The following is a 23,821-nucleotide window of genomic DNA, read 5'->3' as shown; positions in this document are numbered from 1 at the left end:
GTCAAGAATAAGAGGGAAAAGGAATCTGACGTATAACCCTCCATCCGAGTCAAGCAAGTTGTTTATCGTCCACACGGCTGTGACATCACTCAGATAATGAATAAACAAAATCTTTGGACAAGATTATAGTCTACTGCAAACGATTGGGGACTTATTAGGGACAGTAGAAAAAGAAGAAGGCAGTCCTGCTGGGTATTTTTCACTTATTAGGGACATACATATATATTTATATATACCATTGACACACATCTGGCAATTTTTTCCTGTAACATATCACCCCAGTTTGTCTGTTTATTGCGCCCCCTATGGTTTAGAGAGCATATTGCCTCTAACAGTGGTGAATCTTTTTCAACATAGGATACAAAGAGAACAAAACAAATTAGATAATAGAAGTAAAATAGAAAGTTGTTTAAAATCACAAGCTCTATCTGAATCACTAAAGACAAAATTTGGGTTTCATGTCCCTTTAACCTGAGAGGAGCACCAAAAATGTAAAAAAAAAAAAAGGATCTCATTCCTAATGTATGGCTGTTAAAACATTTACCCTCTCTCTCTCTATCTCCAGAGCTGGACAGACCAATAGACAGTTCATATTTGTTTGTAATAAAACAAAGCAAAAAAATATAGGCACCTGCTGTAACTTTTTTTAGGGGACGGATCAAAAAATAGCTAATATTATTTGTCGTATGTTAGACAGAAGATGACCAAATCAGTGGGCGGGTTGGTTCTTTGAGTGGAAGGAGAGCAAAAGAAATTTGCGTACCAAGTAAATGTGATGACCATCCAGTGAGTGAAGTGGTACAATATGTATTTCTGTTTTTCTTGTTGTATCAAAAAAAAAAAAAAAAAAAGAACATTTCAAAATGTATTATGGTCTATATGGGAAAACAGGCTTTAATGAGAAAAAAATGTGTTTGCTTTTGAGGTGTGTCACTGTCTATCGATAACGGATTGTCAACTAATGCGTTCATGAAAAAAATATAAATTTATTTAACAAGTTAAAATATTGCTGCTTTCATACTCATGGTAGAAAACTGTAGTGCTTTCTATTCCTTTAGGTGCTATTAGAAATACAATTTTGTCTATACTGTATATGTTTTTTTTTTATTAAATATATGCACAAATGCATGAATCACTCTCTCTTATTCTATCTATCTACAGCGTCTATATCTTTCTCTTTCTATGTATCTTTCTAGCTGGTTTGATCTGCCTGTGTACGTAAATAAGCCTGATTAATCTATTTATTACTTCTAAAGGGACAATGCAGATGTTGAAAGTCTATCTAAAAAACTATGCTAGTGTTTAAAGAGACATAAAACACAATTTTTCTTGCTTTCATGATTCAGTTAGAGCACAGAATTTTAAAAGACTTCGTAATTTAATTGAATTTACTTTTATTTTCAAATCTTCTTTGCGCAATTGGTATCTTTTGTTGAAGATCAGGGAGGCCAGTTTTTGAAGCGTGCACATGTCTGAAGCCCTATATGGCAGAATGCAAGAGCACTATTTATTGCCATGTAGTGCTCTAAACACCTATCTAGGTATCTCTTCAACAAAGAATACCATATGAACTAAGCAAATTTGATTAAAAGCAAATAGGAAACTTTTTTTAAATTATATGTCTAAAATCACAATATATTATTTTGGGCTTCATATCCCTTTAATTAAATTAAAGATAAAGTAAAACTATTGTTTTCTACATTGCCAGACTAGCACTGCTACTACAAACTAACAGATGAATTATTGTATTCATTTATATTTGGTTTTATAATTTATACCTCTTTAATAACTTTTAAAACATGACTTTTGCCATGACATTAATTAAAAAAACAGTAGTATTCCAAATGATTATAGAAGAAAAAATGTAAAGAATCCCTAAAATTATTAAGACCCGAGCAAAACAGCTGCACTGTGTATTCCAGGTAAAATATAAGAAAATCCCGAGTAGCTGGAGTACAACCAACTGAATCGATGGGGTAGATTTATGAATGTCATACGCTGTCAGTATTTAACATTGCACAAGCATTTCTAGTGAAATGCTTGTGCAATGCCGCCCCCTACTCACTGATGGCCAATTGTCCACTAGAAGGGGCTGTCAATCACCCCGATCGGATGGGGATGATTTCACTCCGCCACCTAAAAAGTGGCGGAGAAGTTAAAGGGACAGTCAAGTCCAAAAAAAAACTTTCATGATTTAAATAGGGCATGTAATTTTAAACAACTTCCCAATTTACTTTTAGCACCAATTTTGCTTTGTTCTCTTGGTATTCTTAGTTGAAAGCTAAACCTAGGAGGTTCATATGCTAATTTCTTAGACCTTGAAGACTGCCTCTAACCTGAATGCATTTTGAACACTAGAGGGCATTAGTTCATGTATTTCATATAGATAACATTGAGCTCATGCACATGAAATGACCTAGGAGTGAGCACTGATTGGCTAAAATGCAAGTCTGTCAAAAGAACTGAAATAAGGAGGCAGTCAGCAGAAGCTTAGATACAAGGTAATTACAGAGGTAAAAAGTGTATTATTATAACTGTGTTGGTTATGCAAAACTGGGGAATGGGTAATAAAAGGATCTTTCTTTTTAAACAACAAAAATTCTGGTGTTGACTGTCCCTTTAAGGAGCAGCAGTGTTATGACGATTCGGCTCCAAAGCAGCAACCGCTGCTTAATAAATGAACCCCATGTCTAAATATTTATCAAATTTCATGTGCCTCTGGCATTATACTTGCCTATATGCACCCAAAAAATCACAATACCAGAAAATCTCTAACATAGAGCTACTAATAAAAAATATAGCACATACTAAATGCTTGTTATTTGGAAGTTGTTTTTTTAATGTAAATATAACCAGTCAGAATTCCCCTTTGCAGAGTTTTCAAACTGAAACTCATTCTAAACTGTTCAACAAACCTGTGACAACCTGGTTTAACTGATGCTTTTCAAACGCATTCGTTTCACAAGAACACACTGTGTACCTTGTATGGGGGCAGTTCTACACTAGTATTCAAATCAAGCACAAGCCATTTTTCTGGTAGCTTTACCTAGGATTTTTGTGCAGGGTGGATAAAAATCATTTGAATTTTATTTTTTTATTTAAATAGGATTATTTTTTTATAAATAAAATGGGGGGGTTTTGAGGAAAAAAAATCTATCTAAAGATAGTTTCTATGTAAGAAACATTATAATCTAAAAGGTTATTCATCCTAAAATATAGATTCGTTTTTAATTATATAGCAGATGCTGTATATTCATGGCTGTAATGTTTATTTTTTTTGGTAAATTAATTCCATTAATCCATTCACAATGTCATGATCTCCCAAAGGTTTCTGTCACATTATTATCTTGAAGATATTATCACATATTATTAACTATGAATTTGTGTCTGCAGAAATAACATGCTCCGTCTTCACAGCAAAAATGCTATAAAATAAACATACAGGGTTGAGAAATAGACCTTAAAGGGACATAAACATGAAAGATAACTTTTGGGTTTCAGATAGAGCATACAGTTATCACGTTTCAAATTTACTTCTATGATCAAATTTGCTTCATTCTATTGGTATGCTTTGTTGAAGGAGAGCAATGCTCTGCTGGGAGCTAGCTGAACACATTGGGCGAGACAGTGACAATCAGCTAGCTCACAGTAGTCAGTTTACTGTCTCTTTAATACCATTGCTCCCCTGGCAATCTATCTACACAGAATCGACCCATACTAAGTTTAAAGAAACTCACTGAATAGAAGATTATTTGGAGTGAAATAGATCTGCACAAGGACGTAAGTGTGAGGAGGGAGGTTAACCTATTAAACTGGAGATAGTTCACCTCCCAATACTTTCATTTATTTCAATGATCTATCTACGCATATCTAATGATCAATAACCAAATCAGTAATGGTCTGGTATAACTGGAAAAATAATCTGAAACGTTATTATTGTAAAAATGAAAATCATTATTTAAACTGATTAAAATCGGTCTTACTAACTAGTGATTTTAATCAAATCAACCCTGTTTTGAACTTTTTTAATTTTAACATTATGCACTTGTTTTTTTCGTGTTTTATTTACGGGCTGTTTCCACATGCTTAGTTAACATATTAAAGGGACAGTAAAGTCAAAACTAAACTTTCATGATTCAGATAGGGCATGCAATTTTAAACAACTTTCCAATTTACTTTTATCATCAAATTTGCTTTGTTTCCTTGGTGGTATTTTTGAAAAGCTGAACCTAGCTAGGCTCAAACTGATTTCTAAACCGTTGAAAACCGCCCCTTAGCTCAGAGCATTTTGAAAGTTTTTCACAGTTAGACAGGGTTAGTTCATGTGTGTCATATAGATAACATTGTGCTCACTCCCGTGAAGTTATTTAGGAGTCTTCACTGATTGACTACACTGCATGTCTGTCAAAGGCACTTAGATAAGGAGGCTGTCTGCAGATGTTTAGATACAAGGTAATCACAGAGGTAAAAAGTACATTAATATAACTGTGTTGGTTATGCAAAAATGGGGAATGGGTAATAAAGGGATTATCTATCTTTTTAAATAAGAACATTTTTGGTGTAGACTGTCCCTTTAATAGCACTATTTTTTTTAATACAATAAACTATGGAACTGCCATGCTGACAGGTTTCTATTCACTTTGGTCAGATATTTTTTGCTTTCATTAATTCCCTGCGACAGCCCACTTAAAAACCCTGCAATGACCATGTTTCACATAGTTTTGTGTGAAAACTTTGCTGTTATATAGTTGCCTGATTACAAAATATTTTCTAATTCATATCTATCTTCATATTGATTGGAATGGCTTAGGAAACCATAGAAAAAAACAAACAAACAAGAAAACTGCTATAGAATGGCCTAGATTCACAGGCGCTTGAGAGGTTGCCAAGGGGCCTCGTAAAAGCGTGGATATTCTGGGGCGTTCTAGAGGCGTGGCCTGGATCTTTCCCCTACACAACCCAGTATGCCCCTATTGCCCATTTCTATTGTCTCGCAGTGGTGTCCCCATATTTCTAAGCTGACAAGGTTGTTTTGTTTTTATTTTTAACTGTTTTTATATGTTCTTTTTTTGCGTATATTAGACTGGAGTTTTATAGAGGGATTTTCATTTTAAAGAGATAGGAAAGTCAAAATTAAACTTGCATGATTCCAATAGAGCGTATTATTTCAAGACAGTTTTCTAGATTCACTTCTTTTTTCAAATGTGCTTCGTTCTCTTGGTATCCCTTATTGAAAAAGAATATGCACATATCCAACACTAGTGGGAGCTAGTTGCTTATTGGTACCTGCACACATTTGTCTCTTGTGATTGGCTAACTAGATGTGTTCAGCTAGCTGCCAGTTGTGCAATGTTGTTCCTTCAGCAAATAACAAGAGAATGAAGCAAATTTGATAAAAGAAGTAAATTGGAAAGTCATTTAAAATTGTATGTTCTATCCAAATCATGAATGAAAATGTTGGGGTTTCCTGTCCATTTAAGGAATATTGGTCATGCTGGTATTCTTTACAGTGGTTCTACTGATTGTAACTCACAACTATGACCCCTGGTGAGTGCAAATCTTTTTATATTTTGCAATTTTTAAATAAGAATATATATATATTTTTTTGGTACAATATCAGTTTCACAAATTGAGCAGGTAGAGTTTGTATCTGGTGATTTTGCCTCCTAACACCATCCAATACAGCACGGGTAATGTCAGTGCACAGAATCAATACTCCATTCTGAAACTTTTTGGGGTACTCAGTAATACTTTGAAAAGAATTGTGTTGGGGTATATCAAGTCTTTTTAGTTGTGGGATTTAATAAGTGAAAAATGTGCTCGTAAATGTGTCGCTAAGAACATTTTGATTGTGATCAGCCAGACACAAGTTACATGTAGGGCAAAATTTCACTGAACTGATCATGTAAAAAGTGCTACAGATAAACACTGAAAATGGCTGATTGTAATCGCCTTAATGTTGAAAATGACTCATTTGCAGCTGTTTAAATGCAGATAATTCAAACAAGAGATCGCGATCAGCCTCATAGTTAGCAAAACTGTAGTGCTTAAAGGGACATGAAACCCAAATGTTTTCTTTTATGATTCAGATAGAACATACATTCTTAAACAATTTTCAATTAACTTCTATTAGGAATTTTGCTTCATTCTCTTGGTATCTTTTCTTGAAGGTGAAGCAATGCACTACTGGGAGCTAGCTGAACATATCAGTTCGCCAATGACAAACAACATATATGTGCAGCTACAAATTAGCAGCTAAATCACAGCTCCGGGTAAAATAACTGTGTTTACTAATCAGCTGATTATATTACCTGTGCTCAAGTTCAGATATCCTCAAAATGTTGCCTGTTATGGGGCCTGAGGACAGGTTTATAAACCAGTGCTCTATCTGAATCATGAAAGAAAACATTTGTGTTTCATGTCCCTTTAAATAACATGTTCTAACAAATGTAAAGATTTTTTTAATTAAATTGCCCCTTTAACAGAATTTTCTTCACTAACAGTAAAAGCCAATTCATTAATAAAAGCTCACCTCGAAACTGAAGTATTGGCACTAAATAACAGCAACTTCAGAAGTTCCGTTGCATAGTCTTTGTTTTTTCCAGGTTGGAGGATAGAGGCTACTTTCTCCGGCTTGCAGTGCACAAGAGCTATCAATCATATGTCCTTTCTTCCTAAATTTACTATGGGAAATAAAAATAAAAAAAATTCTTTTTAGAAACATATTTTTCTCTATTGCTTTTTCCATTTTTTTAATGCATATATTTTCCACTATTGGTTTGTGCTGGTTATTGTATGCAAACTTGTATACCGAAAACCTCTCTGCTTTGTGGGTATCGATAATCACAGACCTACACTAGCAATGGAATAAAATGTCAATGTTATTACAGCCTTCAATAAAATAAATACAGGACTCGCACATGAATAGTTCATTGTAGAGTGCTCTGATAAATTGTGTAATGTGGACATGAAATGCGTAACTGGAACTATTAATGCGTAAATTGTATATTAAAGGAATATGAGCCCAAACTGTTTCATTTGTGATTCAGACAGAGCATACCATTTGAAAAAAAGTTTCCAATTTACTTCTTTTATCAAATTTGTTAGTTCTCATGATATTCTTTGCTAAAGTGCTACCTATGTAGGCGTCTGGAGCACTACATTGCAGGAAATAGTTCAGCCATCTAGTGGTCTTGCAAATGGATAACATTTTTGCAAAGCTGCTGCAATAAAGTGCTACAGAAACGGGCAGGCTCTTAAGCTTACGTCCCTGCTTTTTAACCAAAGATACAAAGATAATATTAAAAAATTGATAATAGAAGTAAATTAGAAAGTTGTTTAAAATTGCAAGATCTATTTGAATCGTTAAAGAAAAATGTTGGGTTTCATATCCCTTTAATTTTAATGAAGAAGCAATAAGGTTGAACTTTATTCCACTGCTACGGCTTCTATGTCATTATAATTACCCACAGAGTGAAGCACGTTTGTATTGTTTGTCAGTATAGTACTACATTGCCTCACTGCTTACAAGCTGACAATGCTGTACACCAGTGGTTCTCAACCCAAGTGACCTCAAGGCCCTGTGTGTGTGTTATAATGCATTAGTGTAAATGGGGAAAGAAAATATATACATTCATTGGTGTCCGTAGGCTGGTATCAGGTCCAGTCCTTGTCCCACAATATCCTCCCCCTGAACTGCGCTATATATGCACACAAACAAGTGCACTGGCACTCTGACAGGCCTGCCCAGTATTTATTATGTGTGGAGCAGAAGGCCTGTCACAGCTCGCAGTCGGGGCAATTCAGGTCTAGGCCCACCAGAAGGGCTGTCAAGGCCCAGTACTGGGCAGTGGCCCGGCTGTACTGCAACACTTTAAAGGTAGACACAAATAATCCCCCAAATATAGCCAATTATTTTAGGGCCACCAAAACACTAAGAAAAAAAAAAGCAACACTTTAGCAGTTAAAAGGTCATACAGGTGAAAATTAAACTTTCATGACTCAGATAGAACATGCAATTTTAAACAACTTTCTAATTTAGCTCTATTGTCTTATTTGCTTAGTTATCTTATGATTGGCTCACCCAATGGGGCCTATTTATCATAGGTCTTGCGGATCTGATCCAACAGTGCGGATCAGGTCCGCAAGACCTCGCTGAATGCGGAGAGCAATACGCTCTCCGTATTCAGCATTGCACCAGCAGCTCACAAGAGCTGCTGATGCAACGCCGCCCCCTGCTGACTCGCGGCCAATCGGCTGCCACAGGGAGGTTTTAGTCAACCCGATCGGGTTGAATTCCGGCGATTCCTGTCTGCCTCATCAGAGCAGGTGGATAGGGTTATGGAGCAGCGGTCTTCATAACTGCTGTTTCTGGCGAGTCTGAAGACTCGCCAGAAACACGGGCCCATAAGCTCCATTCGGAGATTGATAAATGGGCCCCAATGTGTTCATCTAGATCCCAGTAGTGCATTCTTCAACAAAATATAACAAGAGACTAAAGTAAACTGTATGATAGAATTAGAACGTTGTTTAAAATGGTATGCTGAGCTCTATCTGAATCATGACAAAAAAAAATTAGTTTCATATCCATTTCAAATATTGACGGAGACTGGATTTCATCCCAGACTTAATTGTGACAAGTTAACACAGTTTTTAACAATTTAAAACCGCTTTCTGAAACTCACATGATAGTGAATGCCTCATGTCTGATGCATGTGTGAGCTGGGGATAAGCATGCAAATCTGACGTGTGCATTTCATTCTGCTGAGACACTGCCAAGCAACGACTGCAGTAGAGGTGAATCATTCCAAGTTTGCCTAATAAGATACAACAAAATCAAAGTCTCTTTTAAGGAATTGCTTATTTTTTACATATTTTCACCATGCGCTTGCATATGCTTGATAGGTATGAGAGGGTTGACTAAGGTTCAGTTTTAGAACTTTTGCTGTCAAGATAGGTTTTAAATCGACAGTAAAGTCAAAACTTAATTTTCATGATTCAGATGGAGCAGTAGTTGCAAACGTTGGCACGCCATGTGTTTCAGAACTACATTTCCCAGGATGCTTAGGCACTCTGAAGTCCCATGATGCTTAGGCACTCTGAAGTCCTGTTGAGCATCATGGGAAATGAAGTTCTGAAACATCTGAAGTGCCAAGGTTTGCAATTTACTTCTATTTTCTGATTTGCTTTCTGATTTTCTCTTTTTTTTTAAACCATACCTAGATAGGCTCAGGAGCTGGAATGTAGAACTTGAAGCTAACTGCCGATTTGTTGATGCACATATATGCCTCTTGTCATTGGTTCACCCAGTGTTTTCAGCTAGTTCCCAGTAGTGCAATGCTGCTCCTTCAACAAAGGATAATAAGCAAACAAAGCAAATTAGATTATATAAGTGAATTGGAAAATTGTTTAAATTTGCATGCTGTATCTGAATCATGAAATAAACATTTTGGGTTTCAGCCCCCTTTAACTTGGGGCTATAATGTGTCTTGTGATAGGTACAATTTTTGATCTTTTGAAGATCAAGGAATTTATGGGATTCCCAGATTTCACAGTTTGTAATAACCCACACAAGCCTTTTATTATATGAGATGGATGACTTCCTGTGTACATTACACTCTAGTGTAGAGGTTCCCAACCTTTTCTGGGCTAAGGCACAGTTTAATTAGACAAACATTACCAAGGCACATCAACTTGTTTTTAAGTTAAAGTGATCGCAACTCTCCCCTTTTTAAAATCAGATCCGGAATGCAAGTGATATTTTAGATGGAACTGAATTCATCAATTGTAAAGAAACATAATTTATGCTTACCTGATAAATTTATTTCTCTTGTGATGTATCAAGTCCACGGATTCATCCTTACTTGTGGGATATTCTCCTCCCCTACAGGAAGTGGCAGAGAGAGCACCCACAGCAGAGCTGCCTATATAGCTCCCCCCTTAGCTCCACCCCCCAGTCATTCGACCAAAGGCTAGGAAGAAAAAGGAGAAACTATAGGGTGCAGTGGTGACTGAAGGTTTAAAAATAAAAATATATATATGCCTGTCTTAATAAACAGGGCGGGCCATGGACTCGATACATCACAAGAGAAATAAATTTATCAGGTAAGCATAAATTATGTTTTCTCTTGTAAGATGTGTCGAGTCCACGGATTCATCCTTACTTGTGGGATACCAATACCAAAGCTTTAGGATACGGATGAAGGGAGGGACAAGACAGGGACCTTAAACGGAAGGCACCACTGCTTGTAGAACCTTTCTCCCAAAAATAGCCTCAGAAGAAGCAAAAGTATCAAATTTGGAAAATTTGGAAAAAGTATGAAACGAAGACCAAGTCGCCGCATTACAAATCTGTTTAACAGAAGCCTCATTTTTAAAAGCCATGTGGAAGCCACAGCTCTAGTAGAATGAGCAGTAATTCTTTCAGGAGACTGTTGGCCAGCAGTCTCATAAGCCAAACGGATGATGCTTTTCAGCCAAAAGGAAAGAGAGGTAGCCGTAGCCTTCTGACCTCTCCGCTTACCAGAATAAACAACAAACAATGAAGACGTTTGACGGAAATCTTTAGTTGCTTGTAAGTAGAACTTTAAAGCACGAACCACATCAAGATTGTACAACAGACGTTCCTTCTTTGAAGAAGGATTAGGACACAGTGAAGGAACAACAATCTCTTGATTGATATTCTTATAAGAAACAACCTTAGGAAGAAACCCAGGTTTGGTACGCAAAACCACCTTATCTGCATGGAAAATAAGATAAGAGGAATCACACTGTAAAGCATATAGCTCAGAAACTCTTCGAGATAGCTACTAAAAACAAAACTTTCCAAGATAGAAGCTTAATATCCATGGAATGCATAGGTTCAAACGGAACCCCTTGAAGAACTTTAAGAACTAAATTTAGGCTCCATGGCTGAGCAACAGGTTTAAATACAGGCTTGATTCTGACCAAAGCCTGACTAAATGCTCGAACGTCTGGGACATCTGCCAGACGTTTGTGTAGAAGAATAGACAAAGCAGATATTTGTCCTTATAAGGAACAAGCTAATAATCCCTTCTCCAAACCTTCTTGGAAAAAAGACAATATTCTAGGAATCCTAATCTTACTCCACGAGTAACCTTTGGATTCACACCAATAAAGATATTTGCGCCAAATCTTATGATAGATCTTCCTGGTGACAGGCTTTCTAGCCTGAATCAGGGTATCAATAACCGACTCAGAGAAACCACGCTTTGAGAAATTAGATTTGGATGCGTGAACAGACCTTGGATTAGAAGGTCCTGCCTCATTGGCAGAGTCCATGGTAGAACCGAGGACATGTCCACTAGGTCTGCATACCAAGTCCTGCGTGGCCATGCAGGTGCTATCAGAATCACCGAAGCTCTCTCCTGCTTTATTCTGGCAACCAGACGTAGAAGGAGAGGAAATACATAGGCCAGATTGAAGGACCAAGGCACTGCTAGAGCATCTATCAGTACCGCCTTGGGATCCAGGGACCTGGACCCGTAACGAGAAAGTTTGGCATTCTGACGGGACGCCATCAGATCCAATTCTGGTGTGCCCCATAGCTGAATCAGCTGGGCAAATACCTCCGGATGGAGTTCCCACTCCCCCAGATGAAAAGTCTAACGACTTAGGAAATCCGCTTCCCAGGTCTCTACTCCTGGGATGTGGATTGCTGAGAGATGGCAAGAATGATCCTCTGCCCATCGGATTATTTTGGTTACCTCCATCATCGCTAGAGAACTCCTTCTTCCTCCTTGATGATTGATATAAGCTACAGTCGTGATGTTGTCTGACTGAAACCTGATGAATTTGGCCGCAGCAAGCTGAGGCCACGCCTAAAGCGCATTGAATATCGCTCTCAGTTCTTGAATATTTATCGGGAGAAGAGATTCCTCCCAAGACCATAAGCCCTGTGCTTTCAGGGAGTTCCAGACTGCATCCCAGCCTAGCAGGCTGGTATCTGTCGTTACAATGAGCCACTCTGGCCTGCGGAAACACATTCCCTGAGACAGGTGGTCCTGAGACAACCACCAGAGAAGAGAATCTCTGGTCTCCTGGTCCAGATGCAGTTGAGGAGACAAATCTGCATAATCCCCATTCCACTGTTTGAGCATGCATAGATGTAGTGGTCTGAGGTGTAGGCGGGCAAAAGGAACTATGTCCATTGCCGCTACCATGAGTCCGATTACCTCCATATACTGAGCCACTGATGGCCGAGGAATGGAATGAATAGCTTGGCAAGTGGTTAAGAGCTTTGATTTTCTGACCGCCATCAGAAATATTTTCATTTCTACCGAGTCTATCAGAGTCCCTAGGAAGGAAACTCTTATAAGAGGGAAGAGAGAACTCTTTTTTATGTTCACCGTCCACCCATGAGATCTCAGAAAAGCCAACACAATGTCCATGTGAGACTTGGATAGCTGGAAAGTTGACGCCTGAAATAAGATGTCGTCTAGATAAGGCGCCACTGCTATGCCCCGTGGTCGTAGAACCGCCAGAAGGGACCCTAGCACCCTTGTGAAAATTCTGTGAATAGGGATGTGTAGATACGCATCCTTTAAGTCCACGGTGGTCATATATTGACCCTCCTTGATCAGAGGTAGAATAGACCGAATAGTCTCCATCTTGAATGATGGAACTTTGAGGAACTTGTTTAGAATGTTGAGATCCAAGATTGATCTGAAAGTTCCCTCTTTTTTGGAAACCACAAACAGGTTTGAGTAAAAACCTAGCCCCTGTTCCTCTTTTGGGACTGGGCGGATCACCCCCATGGTATGTAGGTATCTACACAGCGTAAGAACGCCTCTCTCTTTGTCTGTTTACAGACAATCGAGAAATGTGAAAAGTCCCCCTTGGAAGAGAACCTTTGAATTCCAGAAAATATCCCTGGGACACAATTTCTAAAACCCAGGGATCGTGAACATCTCTTGCCCAAGCCTGAGCGAAGAGAGAGAGTCTGCCCCCTACTAGATCCGGTCCTGGATCGGGGGCTACCCCTTCATGCTGTCTTAGAGGCAGCTGCAGGCTTCTTGGCCTGTTTACCCTTGTTCCAAGCCTGGTTAGGTCTCCAGACTGACTTGGATTGGGCAAAATTCCCCTCTTGCTTTGCAGCAGAGGAAGCTGAAGCGGGACCACACTAGAAATTCCAAAAGGAACGAAAATTATTTTGTTTGGTCCTCATCTTATTTGATCTATCCTGAGGGAGGGCATGACCTTTCCCTCCAGTGATGTCTGAAATAATCTCTTTCAGTTCAGGCCCGAATATGGTCTTTCCTTTGAAAGGGATGTTCAAAAGTTTAGTTTTAGATGACACATCAGCAGACCAGGATTTAAGCCATTAACGCCCTGCATGCTAAAATGGCAAAACCTGAAATTTTTGCCGCTAATTTAGCCAGTTGAAAAGCGGCATCTGTAATAAAAGAATTAGCCAATTTAAGGGCCTTAATTCTGTCCAAAATTTCTTCTAATGGAGTCTCCATCTGAAGAGCCTCTTCTAGAGCCTCAAACCAGAAAGCAGCTGCAGTAGTTGCAGGAACAATGCACGCAATAGGTTGAAGAAGAAACCCTTGATGAACAAAAATTTTCTTCAGGAGACCCTCTAATTTTTTATCCCCAGGATCTTTGAAAGCACAACTGACTTCAATAGGTATAGTTGTTCGCTTAGACAGAGTAGAAATAGCTCCCTCCACCTTAGGAACTGTCTGCCACGAGTCCCGCATGGTGTCAGATATGGGAAACATTTTCTTAAAAACAGGAGGGGGAATGAACGGAATACCTGGTCTATCCCACTCCTTAGCAATAATATTCACAATCCTCTTAGGGACTGGAAAAAAACATCAGTGTAAACAGGAACCTCTAAGTACTTATCCATCTTACACAATTTCTCTGGGACCACTATAGGGTCACAATCATCTAGAGCCGCTAATACCTCCCTGAGCAATAAGCGGAGGTGTTCAAGCTTAAATTTAAAGGCCGTCATATCAGAATCTGTCTGAGGAAGCGTCTTTCCTGAATCAGAAATTTCTCCCTCAGATAACAAATCCCTCACCCCTACCTCAGAGCATTGTGAGGGCATATCAGATACGGCTACTAAAGCCTCAGACTGCTCAGCATTTTTCCTTAACCCAGAGCTGTCCCGCTTTCCTTGAAAACCAGGAAGTCAGGATAAAACCTCTGTGAGGGTTGTATTCATAACTGTGGCCATGTCTTGTAAAATAAATGAATTTGACACACTAGAGGTACTTGGCGTCACTTGTGCGGGCGTTACTGGTTGTGACACTTGGGGAGAGCTAGATGCTAAACCCTCATTTACTTCTGACTGAGAATAATCTATTGCTCTATTTTTAAGTGCTAATATATGTTCTTTATAGTTTATGGACATATCAGTACAATTGGGACACATTCTAAGAGGGCGTACCACAATGGCTTCCAAACATATTGAACAAGGATTTTTCTTGGTGTCAGACATGTTAAACAGGCTAGTAATGTAACAAGCAAGCTTGGAAAACACTGTAATCAAAGTAAATAACACTTAGAAATAAAACGGTACTGTGCCTTTAAGAGAATAAAAGCTGCACAAATTCTGCAAAACAGTGTAAAAAAGCAGTAAACATAACGAAATTTTTACAATAGTATCATATAGCCTTAGTAACTTTGCACAGCTATGCAAATAAACAATTAACCCCTTAATGGCAAAACCGGATTGAAAAAACATCAAAACCAGTAAAAAAGACCTTCAGAACTTTGCCACAGTTCTGCTGTGGCTCCTACCTGCCCTTCAGAACAATTTGTGGGGGAAAAAACTTCTTTTACAGCCCTCAAACACGGCAGGAACCTCTGGAGAAGCAGTTAGAAGTCTCAGAGGAAAAGAAACTGCACAACTGAGGCATGAAAAACATAATTTATGCTTACCTGATAAATTTATTTCTCTTGTAGTGTATCCAGTCCACGGATCATCCATTACTTATGGGATATATTCTCCTTCCCAACAGGAAGTTGCAAGAGTCCACCCACAGCAAAGCTGCTATATAGCTCCTCCCCTAACTGCCATTACCAGTCATTCGACCGAAAACATGCAGAGAAAGGAAAACCATAGGGTGCAGTGGTGACTGTAGTTTAATGGAAAAATGACCTGCCTTAAAGTGACAGGGCGGGCCGTGGACTGGATACACTACAAGAGAAATACATTTATCAGGTAAGCATAAATTATGTTTTCTCTTGTTAAGTGTATCCAGTCCACGGATCATCCATTACTTATGGGATACCAATACCAAAGCTAAAGTACACGGATGATGGGAGGGACAAGGCAGGTACTTAAACGGAAGTTACCACTGCCTGTAAAAAACCCTTTCTCCCAAAAATAGCCTCCGAAGAAGCAAGGTATCAAATTTGTTAAATTTGAAAAAGTATGAAACGCAGACCAAGACTCCGTCTTGTAATCTGTTCAACAGAAGCCACATTTAAAAAAGGCCCAAGGGAAAACCACAGCTCTAGTAGAATGAGCTGTAATCCCTTCAGGAGGCTGCTGTCCAGCAGTCTCATAAGCTAAATGAATTATGCTTTTTAACCAAAAAGACAGAGAGGTTGCTGAAGTCCTTTGACCTCTCCTCTGTCCAGAATAGACAACAAACAAGGTGAATGTTTGATGAAAATCTGTAGTAGCTTGTAAGTAAAACTTTAAAACACGAACCACGTCCAAATTGTGTAATAGACGTTCCTTCTTTGAAGAAGGATTAGGATACAAGAATGGAACAACAATCTCTTGAGTGATATTCTTGTTAGATACCACCTTAGGTAAAAACCCAGGTTGGTACACAGGACTACCTTATCCGTACGGAGAACCAGATAAGGAGAATCACATTGCAACGCAGATAACTCGGAGACTCTATGAGCCGAGGAAATAGCTACCAAAAAGGAACTTTCCAAGATAGAAGTTTGATATCTATGGAATGAAAAGGTTCAAATGGAACTCCTTGAAGAACCTTAAGAACCAGCTTTAAGCTCCATGGCGGAGCAACATTTTTAACCACAGGCTTGGTTCTAACCAAAGCCTGACCAAATGCCTGAACGTCTAGAATACCTGCCAGACGCTTGTGCAAAAGAATAGACAGAGTAGAAATCTGTCCTTTTAAAGAACTAGCTGACAACCCTTTTCTCAAAATCATCTTGGAGAAAAGATAATATCCTGGGAATCCAGACTTTACTCCATGAGTAACCCTTGGATTCATAACAATAAGATATTTACACCATATCTTATGTTAAATTTTCCTAGAGACAGGCTTTTATGCCTGTCTTAAGGTATCAATTACTGACTCGGAGAAGCCATGCTTTGATAACATCAAGCGTTCTGTCTCCAGGCAGTCCATCTCAGATTAGTTATATTTAGATGGTTGAAAAGACCCTGAGGTAGAGGGTCCTGTCTCAGAAGCAGAGACCGTGGTGGAAAGGATGACATGTCCACCAGATCTGCATACCAGGTCCTGCGTGGCCACGCAGGCGCTGTCAAAAGCACCAAAGCACTCTCCTGCTTGATCTTGTGCAAACCCCTCCGGAGGGAATTCCCACTCCCCCGGATGAAAAGTCTGACGACTTAGAAAATCTGCCTCCCAGTTCTCAACACCTGGGATAGGGATAGCTTTTAGACAAGAGTGAGTCTGTCCAGTGAATTATTTTAAGACTTCTAACATTGCTAGGGAACTTCTGTTCCCCCTTGATGGTTGATGTAAGCCACAGTCGTGATATTGTCCGACTGAAATATGATGTACCTCAGAGTTGCTAACTGAGGCCAAGTCTGAAGAGCATGGAATATCGCTCCCAGTTCCAGAATATTCATTAGAAGGAGGGTCTCCTCCTGAGTCCACTATCCCTGAGCCTTCAGGGAGTTCCAGACTGTATCCCAACCTAAAAGGCTGGCATCTGTTGTAACAATTGTCCCATCTGACCTGCGGAAGGTCATACCCTTGGACAGATGGACCCGAGATAGTCACCAGAGAAGAGAATCTCTGGTTTCTTGGTCCGGATTTAACAGGAGAACAAATCTGTGTAATCCCCGTTCCTCTGGCTGAGCATGCATAGTTGCAGTGGTCTGAAATGTAGGCGTGCAAACGGTACTATGTCCCTTGCCGCTACCATTAAGCCGATTACATTCATGTACTGAGCCACCAAAGGGCGCGGATGGAATGAAGAACACGGCAGAAATTTAGAAACTTTGACAACCTGGACTCCGTCAGGTAAATTTTAATTTCTACAAAATCTATCAGAATCCCTAGGAGGGAAACCCTTGATATTGGGGATAGAGAACTCTTTCCTTGTTCACTTTCCACCCATGCGATCTCAGAAATGCCAGTACTACGTCCGTATGAGACTTGGCAACTTGGATGTTTGACGCCTGTATCAGGATGTCGTCTAAATAAGGGGCCACTTCTATGCCCCGCGGCCTAAGGACCGCCAAAGTGACCCCAGAACCTCCATAAAGATTCTAGGGGCTGTAGTTAACCCAAAGGAAAGAGCTACAAACTGGTAATGCCTGTCTAGAAAGGCAAACCTGAAAAACCGATGGTGATCTTTATGCATCGTAATGTGAGGATAAGCATCCTTCAAATCCATTGTAGTCCTCTATTGACTCTCCTGGATCATAGTTAAGATGGTACGAATAGTTTCCATCTTAAATGATAGAATTCTAAAGAATTTGTTTAAGATCTTTTAGATCCAAAATAGGTCTGAAGGTTTCCTTTCCTTGGGAACCACAAACCGATTTGAGGAAAACTGTGTCCCTGTTCCTCTATTGGAACTGAATGGGTCACGTACACAATGCAAGAATGTCTCTTTCTTTATCTGGTTTGCAGATAAATGTGAAAGGCAAAAACTCCCCTTTTTTGGGGGGGAAAGCTTTGAAATCCAGAAGATATCTCTGGGGTATAATTTCCAATGCCCAGGGATCCTGGGCATCTCTTGCCCACGCCTGGGCGAAGAATGAAGTCTGCCCCCTATAGGATCCGTTACCAGATAGGGGTCCGTTCCTCATGCTGTTTTAGAGGCAGCAGCAGGCTCCTTGACCTGCTTATCTTTGTTCCAGGTCCGGTTGTCTCCAGACCGCCTTGGACTGAGCAAAAGTTCCCTCTTATTTTGCCTTAGAGGAAGTTGATGCCACACCTGCCTTGAATTTTCGAAAGGCACGAAAATTAGGCCTTTTTTGTCCCTTGATTTGGACCTGTCCTGAGGAAGGGCATGATCTTTTCCTCCAGTGATATAAGTAATAATCTCCTTCAAACTAGGCCTGAATAGGGTCTGTCCCTTGAAGGGAAGTTAAGTAGCTTATTTATTAAAGTCACGACAGCTGACCATGATATAAGCCATAGCGCTCTGCGCGCCAGTATAGTAAAAAACAGAATTCTTAGCCGTTAGTCTAGTCAAAGGAACAAAGGCATCAGAAAACAAAGGAATTGGCTAGCTTAAGTGCTCTAAGCTTGTCAAATATATTCATCCAATGGAGCCTGTAAAGCCTCATCAAGAGACTCAAACCAGAAAGCCGCAGCAGCAGTGACAGGAGCAATGCGTGCAAGGGGCTGCAGGATAAAACCTTGTTGAATAAACATTTTTTATCCATTGGATCTAAAAAAGCACAACAGTCCTCGCCAGAGGTAGTGGTACGCTTAGCTAGAGTAGAAACTCTTCTCTCCACCTTAGGAACTGTCTGCCATAAGTCCCGTGTGGTGGCAACTATTAGAAAACATTCTTCTAAAAAATAGGAGGGGAAGAGAACGGCACACCTGGTCTATCCCATTCCTTATGAAAAATTTTAGTAAACCTCTTTAGGTATTGGAAAAACATAAGTACACACCGGCACTGCATATTATTTATCCAGTCTACACAATTTCTCTGGCACTGCGATTGTACACATTCATTCAGAGCAGCTAAAGCCTCCCTGAGCAACAAGTGGAGGTTCTCAAGCATAAATTTTAAATGTAGAAATATCAGAATCAGGTTAAATCATCTTCCCTGAGTCACAAATATCACCCACAGACTAAGCATATTGTGAGGTAGTATCAGACATGGTTCTTAAAGCGTCTGTATGCTCTGTATCTACCCCCAGAGCTGTTTTGCTTTCCTTTAATTTCAGGTAGTCTGACTAATACTGCTGCCAGTGTATTATACACAACCTTTGCCATGTCTTGTAAAATAAACGCTATGGGCGCCATTGATATACTTGGCGCCATTTGAGCGTGAGTCCCTGGAGCGGGAGTCAAAGGGTCTGACACGTGGGGAGAGTTAGTCGGCATAACTTCCCCCTCGACAGAATCCTCTGGTAAAATAAACGCTATGGGTGCCCTTGATGAACTTGGCGCCATTTGAGCGTGAGTCCCTAAAGCGGGAGTCAAAGGGTCTGACACGTGGGGAGAGTTAGTCGGCATAACTTCCCCCTCGACAGAATCCTCTGGTGATAATGTTTTTAAATACAAAAAATGATCTTTATTGTTTAACATGAAATCAGTACATCTGGTACACATTCTAAAATGGGGTTCCACCATGGCTTTAAACATAATAAACACAGAGCCTCCTCTATGTTAGACATGTTAGAACTAATAAAGAGACTAGTAAGCTTGGAAAACACTTTAAATCAAGTTAACAAGCAAATATAACAAACGTTACTGTGCCTTTAAGAGAAACAAATTTTGTCAAAATTTGAAAAACAGTGAAAAAAGGCAGTAAATCAAACGAAATTTTTACAGTACATGTAATAAGTTAACAGAGCATTGCACCCACTTGCAAATGGATGATTAACCCCTTAATGCAAAAAAAATGGGGTTAATCATCAGTTATAGGGATTACCTTCCCTATAACTGTTTCTATGCAAAATTTAAGCCAGCCATGTGGAAAAATTAGGCCCCAATAAGTTTTATCACCAAACATATGTTAAAAAACGATTAAACATGCCAGCAAACGTTTTAAAACACATTCTTATAAGAGTATGTATGTCTATTAATAAGCCTGATCCAGTCGCTATCACTGCATTTAAAGGCTGTACTTACATTACTTCGGTATCAGCAGTATTTTCTTAGTCAATTCCATTCCTTAGAAAAATATTTTACTGCACATACCTTATTTGCAGGAAAACCTGCACGCCATTCCCCCTCTGAAGTACCTTACTCCTCAGAATGTGTGAGAACAGCAACTGGATCTTAGTTACGTCTGCTAAGATCATAGAAAAAACGCAGGCAGATTCTTCTTCCAAATACTGCCTGAGATAAACAGCACACTCCGGTGCCATTTAAAAATAACAAACTTTTGATTGAAGAAATAAACTAAGTATAAAAAACCACAGACTCTCACGACCTCCTATCTATGTTGAGACTTGCAAGAGAATGACTGGTAATGGCAGTTAGGGGAGGAGCTATATAGCAGCTTTGCTGTGGGTGGACTCTTGCAACTTCCTGTTGGGAAGGAGAATATATCCCATAAGTAATGGATGATCCGTGGACTGGATACACTTAACAAGAGAAATAGGCCCCTCCCACCTCACTCAATGTTTTGAGGCCTAACAGACAAACACTAGAGTGTCTCTAAATTAACCATGTGGGTTAGAAAACTCAAAAACAAGCCAAAATGACCCCTTTAGTCCCTTCAAAAAAAAAAAAAACGTTATAATTGCATCATTCACTGAATAAACAAAAACGTTTTTACCAAACAGTGTCACCAGTAACTAATGAGCCCTTCATGCAAGCTGAAATTCCTATCCAAGTGTCTGAATACAGCTTACCCTTCCCTCATGGGGATATTGCCAGCCTTTTCTAGAAATAACACAGTCTGTCTAGAAAAAAAATAGACTGAACATACCTTAATGCAGTTTAGCCTGCAAACTGTTCCCCCAGCTGAAGTTTTCCTGTAATCTTCAGCCCTTGTGAGAACAGCAGTGGATCTTATTATTATTATTATTATTCTTTATTTATAAAGCGCCAACAGATTCCGCAGCGCTGCCCATGGGTACAAGGATAACAGTACAGTGGAGAAACAATACGATAAGACACAAAATTTTACAGACAAATACAGGGGGAATTGAGGGCCCTGTTCCCGTGGGGAATTGGAAACAGGAGGTGGGGACTGCAGAGGTGAGAATGATATTAGTGAGGAGATAGAGGGCAACTGTTAGTTAATTGGTTAGTTTGTTAATAAGTCGGGTGATAAGCTTCCCTGAACAGAAAGGTCTTTAGGGAACGTTTAAAGGAGGAGAGGTTAGGGGCAAGTCTGAGATCTCGAGGAAGTGCGTTCCAGAGGGTTGGTGCCGCACGAGAGAAGTCCTGTAGTCTAGAATGAGAGGAGGTGATGGTAGAGGATGCAAGAAGCAGGTCGTTGTTGGATCTTAGGGGACGGGCAGGAGTATATTTGTTGATGAGTGAGGACAGGTAGGGTGGGGCAGCATTGGTGAGGGCTTTGTAGGTCATAGTGAGAATTTTGAATTTAACTCTGTTGTGAATGGGGAGCCAGTGAAGGGACTCACAGAGAGGCGCAGCAGAAACAGAGCGTCGAGAGAGGTGGATTAGTCTGGCAGATGCATTTAGGACAGATTGGAGGGGAGAGAGGCCAGTTAGTAAGTTGTTACAGTAGTCAAGTCGGGAAATTACCAGGGAGTGGATGAGCTGTTTGGTAGTTTCAGCACTCAGAAACGGGCGAATTTTGGAGATATTGCGTAGGTGGTTGCGGCAGGATGAAGAGAGCAGTTGGATGTGGGGAATGAAGGACAGATTTGAGTCAAGCGTGACTCCGAGGCAGCGGACTTGGGGTGATGGGGAGATAGTGGTGCCGCCAACAGTGATAGAAAAATTAGAGACTGGAGTGGAGTTAGAGGGGGGAATTAGAAGTAGTTCGGTCTTGGACATATTTATTTTTAGGTGGCGAGAGGCCATCCAGGAGGAAATGCCAGATAAGCAGTCGCTGATGCGAGAGTTGACAGAAGGAGAGAGTGCATGGGTGGAAAGGTAGATCTGGGTATCATCAGCATAGAGGTGATAGCTGAAGCCATAGCTGTTGACAAGTTTACCCAGTGAAGAAGTGTAAATAGAGAAGAGTAGAGGACCCAGGACAGAGCCTTGAGGTACTCCAACAGACAGGGGCAATAGAGAGGAGGAGTCACCAGCAAAAGAGACTGAGAAGGATCTGTTAGAGAGATAAGAGTGAATCCAGGAGAGGGCAGTGTCACAGAGACCAAGAGAACTGAGAGACTGTAGGAGAAGGGGATGGTCAACAGTGTCAAAGGCAGCAGATAGGTCAAGTAAGATGAGTATAGAGTAGTAGCCTTTGTTTTTAGCAGAAACGAGATCGTTAGTAACCTTGGTGAGAGCAGTTTCAGTTGAGTGTTGGGGACGGAAGCCAGATTGCAGGGGGTCGAGCAATGAGTTGGAGGACAGGAAGTGGGTTAGGCGACTGAAAACTAGTTTTTCGAGGAGTTTTGAAGCTAGTGGGAGCAGTGATATGGGGAGGTAGTTTGCAGGGGAGTTAGGGTCGAGGGAGGGTTTTTTGAGGATGGGGGTGACCTTTGCATGTTTGAAGGAGGCAGGGAATGAGCAGGTAGAAAGGGATAGGTTAAATATGTGAGTAAGAGCCGGAGTGAGGGTGGTAGACAGAGGAGGGATTAGATGTGAAGGAATAGGGTCAAGTGGGCAGGTAGTGAGGTGTGAGGAAGACAAAAGGGAAGCCACTTCACTCTCAGTGGTTGGGAGGAGGGTGCAGAGAGTGGCAGAGGGGGTGACTGGGAGCGGAGTTGGGAGATTGCAGGTTTGTGTTGGGATGTTTCCTCGGATTGCAAGTGTTTTATTGAGAAAATAGTCAGCGAGGTCTTGAGCACTGAATGCAGATGAGGGTGGTGGTGCAGGTGGGTAGAGGAGAGAGTTGAAAATAGAGAAGAGTCTTTTAGGGTTTGAGGAGTGAGTGGATATAAGAGAGGAGAAGTAGGTTTGCTTAGCTAAGCGAAGGGCAGAGGTGTAAGAGTAGAGAATGAACTTATAGTGCATGAAATCATGTTCAGAGCGGGATTTCCTCCAGGCACGCTCAGCAGTGCGGGAGCATTTTTGTAGGTGACGCGTTTGTTGGGAGTGCCAGGGTTGGAGCTGACGACGTGGGGCTTTGCGAGGTTGGGGTGGAGCGAGAGTGTCAAGTGCAGCAGAGAGAGTATTGTTATAGTGGGTTATAGCAAGGTCAGGGCAGGATATCGTGGAAGTGTGGGGGAGGCGTAGTTGAATAAGATTGGAGAGTTGGGGAGCGTCCACAGTGTGCAGATTTCTGCTGGTGCGGGGGCGAGAGGGGGAAGTAGGTTTAGTATCTATATTAGGATTAAAGGTGAGCAGATGGTGGTCTGAGATGGGAAATGGGCGACATGCAACATTAGAGAGAGAGCAGAGATAGGAGAATACCAGATCAATTGAGTGTCCTTCGCGGTGGGTAGGGAATAGGGTGGATTGTGACAGGCCGAAGGAGTTAGTGAGTGAGAGAAGTTTAGAGGCAGCAGGGGCAGATGGGTTGTCAATGGGGATGTTGAAGTCCCCTAGAATTAGAGCAGGTGTATTTGTGGAGAGAAAGTAAGGAAGCCAGGCAGCAAAGTTGTCAAGGAATTGGGAAGTTGGTCCAGGGGGGCGATAGATAACTGCCACTCTGAGAGAGAGAGGGGAGAACAGGCGAATGCAGTGGACTTCAAAGGAAGAAAAGGAGAGAGATGGAAATGGGGATAGGTACTGGTAGGAGCAGGAGGGGGAGAGTACAAAATGCTAAGATCATCATCCTCCTTGCAGAAATCTTCATCCCTTTTCTGCCAGAGAGTAAATAGTAC

General features: G+C 40.5%; 1 protein-coding gene across 1 annotated transcript in view; it reads left to right on the top strand.

Moving 5' to 3' along the window:
• PTGER1 (prostaglandin E receptor 1) overlaps positions 1-23,821 on the top strand; it is a 146,132-nt gene that overhangs the window by 2,299 nt on the left and 120,012 nt on the right. The window lies entirely within an intron of this gene.

This window comes from Bombina bombina, chromosome 6, assembly GCF_027579735.1.
Source record: "Bombina bombina isolate aBomBom1 chromosome 6, aBomBom1.pri, whole genome shotgun sequence".
In the NCBI taxonomy this organism is placed as follows: Eukaryota; Metazoa; Chordata; class Amphibia; order Anura; family Bombinatoridae; genus Bombina; species Bombina bombina.
This window is presented reverse-complemented; position numbering and strand designations above follow the sequence as displayed.